We start from the raw sequence: 6,000 nt of genomic DNA, 5'->3' as shown, positions 1-6,000 counted from the left end.
CCAACATCTCCCAATGCCTTCACTGTCATCCAACATCTCTCATTGTGTACACTGTCTCCCGACATCTCAACTGCTTTCACTGTCTTCCAAGACCTCCCACTGTCTTCACTGTTTTCAACACCTCTAACTGTCTTCACTGTCTTCCAACACCTCCCAGTGTCTTCACTGTCTTCCAACATCTCCCACTGACTTCACTGTCTTCTGACATTTCCCACTGTCTGCCGACACCTCCCACTGTCTTCACTGTCTTTCGACATCTCCCACTGCCTCCACTTTCTTTCAACATCTCCCTCTGCCTTCACTGTCTTCCAACATCTCCCACTGTCTTCACTGTCTCCCGACATCTCTACTGCTTTCACTGTCTTCCAACAACTCCCACTGTCTTCACTGTCTTCTAACAACTCCCACTGTCTTCCCTGTCTGCAACACCTCCCACTGCCTTCACTGTTTTCAACATCTCCCACTGTATACACTGTCTTCTGAAATCTCCCACTGTTTTAACTGTATCCCAACATCTCCACTGCTTTCACTGACTTCCAAGACCTCCCACTGTCTTCACTGTTTTCAACATCTCCCACTGTATTCACTGCCTTCTGACCTCTCCCACTGCCTTCATTGTCTTTCAACATCTCCCACTGCCTTCACTGTCTTCTGACATCTCCCACTGTCTTCACTGTCTCCTGACAACTCACACAGTCTTCACCATCTTCCAACACCTCCCACTGCCTTCATTGTCTTCTGAAATCACCCACTGCCTTCACTGTCTTCTGACATCTCCCACTGTCTTCACTGTCTTTACCATCTCCCAATGTCTTCACTGTCATCCAACTACTCCCACTGTCTTCACTATCTTCTGACATTTCTCACTGTCTTCCGACATCTCCAACTGTCTTCACTATCTCCCGACATCTCCCTCTGTCTTTACTATCTTCCAACACCTCCCACTGCCTTCATTGTCTTCCGATATCTCCTGCTGCCTTCACTGTCTTCTGACATCTCCCACTGCCTTCTTTGTCTTCTGACATCTCCAGGTGATTTCATTGTCTTCTGACATCTCCCACTGTCTTTACTGTCTTTCAACATCTCCCACTGTCTTCACTGTCTCCCGACATCTCAACTGCTTTCACTGTCTTCCAACACCTCCCACTGTCTTCACTGTTTCCAAGACCTCTAACTGTCTTCACTGTTTTCAACACCTCTAACTGTCTTCACTGTCTTCCAACACCTCCCAGTGTCTTCACTGTCTTCCAACATCTCCCACTGACTTCACTGTCTTCTGCCATTTCCCACTGTCTGCCAACACCACCCACTGTCTTCATGGTCTTTCGACATCTCCCACTGCCTTCAATGTCTTTCAACATCTCCCTCTGTCTTCACTGTCTTCTGATATCTCCCACTGTCTTCACTGTCTCCTGACAACTCCCACAGTCTTCACCATCTTCCAACACCTCCCACTGCCTTCATTGTCTTCTGAAATCACCCACTGCCTTCACTGTCTTCTGACATCTCCCACTGTCTTCACTGTCTTTACCATCTCCCATTGTCTTCACTGTCTTCCAACATCTCCCACTGTCTTCACTGTCTTCTGACATTTCTCACTGTCTTCCGACATCTCCAACTGTCTTCACTATCTCCCGACATCTCCCACTGCCTTCATTGTCTCCTGACATCTCCCTCTGTCTGTACTATCTTCCAACACCTCCCACTGCCTTCACTGTCTTCCGATATCTCCTGCTGCCTTCACTGTCTTCTGACATCTCCCACTGCCTTCACTGTCTTCTGACATCTCCCACTGCCTTCATTGTCTTCTGACATCTCCCAGTGATTTCATTGTCTCCTGACATCTCCCACAGTCTTTACTGTCTTTCAACATCTCCCACTGTCTTCACTGTCTCCCGACATCTCAACTGCTTTCACTGTCTTCCAAGACCTCCCACTGTCTTCACTGTTTTCAACACCTCTAACTGTCTTCACTGTCTTCCAACACCTCCCAGTGTCTTCACTGTCTTCCAACATCTCCCACTGACTTCACTGTCTTCTGACATTTCCCACTGTCTGCCGACACCTCCCACTGTCTTCATGGTCTTTCGACATCTCCCACTGCCTTCACTGTCTTTCAACATCTCCCTCTGTCTTCACTGTCTTCTGACATCTCCCACTGTGTTCACTGTCTCCCAACATCTCCACTGCTTTCACTGTCATCCATCACCTCCCACTGCCTTCCCTGTTTTCCAACATCTCCCACTGCCTCCACTGTCTTCCAACATCTCCCACTGCCTTCACTGTCTTCCAACATCTCCCACTGTCTTTACTGTCTCCCGACATCTCAACTGCTTTCACTGTCTTCCAACACCTCCCACTGTCTTCACTGTTTTCAACACCTCCCACTATCTTCACTGTCTCCCAACATCTCTACTGCTTTCACTGTCTTCCAACACCTCCCACTGTCTTCACTGTCTTCTAACAACTCCCACTGTCTTCACTGTCTGCAACACCTCCCACTGTCTTCACTGTCTTCTAACTCCCACTGTCGTCACTGTCTGCAACACCTCCCACTGCCATCACTGTTTTCAACATCTCCCACTGCATACACTGTCTTCTGAAATCTCCCACTGTTTTAACTGTATCCCAACATCTCCACTGCTTTCACTGACTTCCAAGACCTCCCACTGTCTTCACTGTTTTCAACATCTCCCACTGTATTCACTCTCCTCTGACATCTCCCACTGCCTTCACTGTCTTTCAACATCTCCCACTGCCTTCACTGTCTTCTGACATCTCCCACTGTCTTCACTGTCTCCCGACAACTCCCATTGTCTTCACCATCTTCCAACACCTCCCACTGCCTTCATTGTCTTCTGAAACCACCCACTGCCTTCACTGTCTTCTGACATCTCCCACTGTCTTCACTGTCTTTACCATCTCCCAATGTCTTCACTGTCTTCCAACATCTCCCACTGTCTTCACTGTCTTCTGACATTTCTCACTGTCTTCCGACATCTGCAACTGTCATCACTATCTCCCGACATCTCCCACTGCCTTCACTGTCTCCCGACATCTCCCTCTGTCTTTACTATCTTCCAACACCTCCCACTGCCTTCACTGTCTTCCGATATCTCCTGCTGCCTTCACTGTCTTCTGACATCTCCCACTGCCTTCACTGTCTTCTGACATCTCCCACTGCCTTCATTGTCTTCTGACATCTCCCACTGCCTTCATTGTCTTCTGACATCTCCCAGTGATTTCATTGTCTTCTGACATCTCCGACTGTCTTTACTGTCTTTCAACATCTATCACTGACTTCACTGTCTTCTGACATTTCCCACTGTCTGCCGACACCTCCCACTGTCTTCATGGTCTTTCGACATCTCCCACTGCCTTCACTGTCTTTCAACATCTCCCTCTGTCTTCACTGTCTTCTGACATCTCCCACTGTGTTCACTGTCTCCCAACATCTCCACTGCTTTCACTGTCATTCATCACCTCCCACTGTCTTCACTGTTTTCAACACCTCCCACTGCCTTCCCTGTTTTCCAACATCTCCCACTGCCTTCACTGTCTTCCAACATCTCCCACTGCCTCCACTGTCTTCCAACATCTCCCACTGTCTTCACTGTCTCCCGACATCTCCACTGCTTTCACTGTCTTCCAACACCTCCCACTGTCTTCACTATTTTCAACACCTCCCACTATCTTCACTGTCTCCCAACATCTCTACTGCTTTCACTGTCTTCCAACACCTCCCACTGTCTTCACTGTCTTCTAACAACTCCCACTGTCTTCACTGTCTGTAACACCTCCCACTGTCTTCACTGTCTTTCAAAATCTCCCACTGTCTTCACTGTCTTCTCACATCTCCCACTGTTTTCACTGTCTTCTGACATTTCCCACAGGCTTCCGACATTTCCCACTGTCTTCACTGTCTTCTGACATCTCCCACTGCCTTCACTGTCTTCTAACATCTCCCACTGCCTTCTCTGTCTTCTGACATCTCCCACTGTCTTCACTGTCTTCTGACATTTTCCACTGTCTTTCGACATCTCCCACTGTCTTTACTGTCTTCGGACATCTCCCACTGTCTTCACTGTCTTCTGACATCTCCCACTGTCTTCACTGTCTTCCGACATCTCCCACTGGTTTCACTGTTTTCTGACATCTCCCACTGTTTTCACTGTCTTCTGACATATCTCACTGCCTTCACTGTCTTCCGACACCTCCCACTGTCTTTACTGTCTTCTGACTTTTCCCACTGTCTTCTGACATCTCCCACTGTATTCACTGTCTTCCAACACCTCCCACTGTCTTCACTGTCTTCCGACATCTCCCACTGTCTTCACTGTCTTACGACATCTCCCACTGTCTTCACTGTCTTACGACATCTCCCACTGTCTTCACTGTCTTACGACATCTCCCACTGTCTTCACTGTCTTCTGACATCCCCCACTGCCTTCACTGTGTTCCAACATCTCCCACTGTCTTTCGAGATCTCCCACTGCCTTCACTGTCTACTGCAATCTCCCACTGCCTTCACTGTCTTCTGAAATCTCCCATTTTCTTCACTGTCTTCTGACATCTCCCACTATCTTCTGACATCTCCCACTGTCTTCACTGTCTTCTGACATCTCCCACTGTCTTCACTGTCTTCTGACATCTCCTACTACCTTCACTGTCTTCTGACATCTACCACTGCCTTCCCTGTCTTCTGACATCTACCACTGCCTTCATTGTCTTCTGACATCTCCCACTGTCTTCACTGTCTTTCAACATCTCCGACTGTCTTCACTGTCTTCTGACATTTCCCATTGTCTTCCGACATCTCCCACTGTCTTCACTGTCTTTCAACATCTCCCTCTGTCTTCACTGTCTTCTGACATCTCCCACTGTCTTCACTGGCTTCTGACATTTCCCATTGTCTTCCGACATCTCCACTGTCTTTCAACATCTCCCACTGTCTTCACTGTCTTCTGACATGTCCCACTGTCTTCACTGTCCCCTGACATCTCCACTGCTTTCACTGTCTTCCAACACCTCCCACTGTCTTCACTTTCTTTCAACATCTCTCACTGTCTTCACTGTCTTCCGACATCTCCCACTGTTTTCACTGTCTTTCGACATCTCCCACTGTCTTCACTGTCTTCCGACATCTCCCACTGGTTTCACTGTTTTCTGACAGCTCCCACTGTTTTTACTGTCTTCTGACATCTCTCACTGCCTTCACTGTCTTCCGACATCTCCCACTGTCTTCACTGTCTTCCGACCTCTCCCACTGTCTTCACTGTCTTCTGACATCCCCCACTGCCTTCACTGTGTTCTGACATTTCCCACTGTCTCCCGACACCTCCCACTGTCTTCACTGTCTTTCAAAATCTCCCACTGTCTTCACTGTCTTCTGACATCTCCCACTGTTTTCACTGTCTTCTGACATTTCCCACAGGCTTCCGACATTTCCCACTGCCTTCACTGTCTTCTGACATCTCCCACTGCCTTCTTTGTCTTCTGACATCTCCCACTGTCTTCACTGTCTTCTGACATTTCCCACTGTCTTTCGACATCTCCCACTGTCTTTACTGTCTTTCAACATCTCCCACTTTCTTCACTGTCTTCTGACATCTCCCACTGTCTTCACTGTCTTCCGACATCTCCCACTGGTTTCACTGTTTTCTGACATCTCCCACTGTTTTCACTGTCTTCTGACATCTCTCACTGCCTTCACTGTCTTCCGACATCTCCCACTGTCTTCACTGTCTTTCAACATCTCCCACTGTCTTCCCTGTCTTCTGACATCTCCCACTGTCTTCACTGTCCCCGACATCTGCTCTGCTTTCACTGTCTTCCGACATCTCCCACTGTCTTCACTGTCTTCCGACATCTCACACTGTCTTCACTGTCTTCCGACATCTCCCACTGTCTTCACTGTCTTCCGACAACTCCCACTGTCTTCACTGTCTTCCGACATCTCCCACTGTCTTCACTGTCTTCTGACATCCCCCACTGCCTTCA

This window comes from Carcharodon carcharias, chromosome 5, assembly GCF_017639515.1.
Source record: "Carcharodon carcharias isolate sCarCar2 chromosome 5, sCarCar2.pri, whole genome shotgun sequence".
Classification (NCBI taxonomy): Eukaryota; Metazoa; Chordata; class Chondrichthyes; order Lamniformes; family Lamnidae; genus Carcharodon; species Carcharodon carcharias.
The sequence above is the reverse complement of the archived record's forward strand: the minus strand, read 5'-3'. Positions refer to the sequence as shown.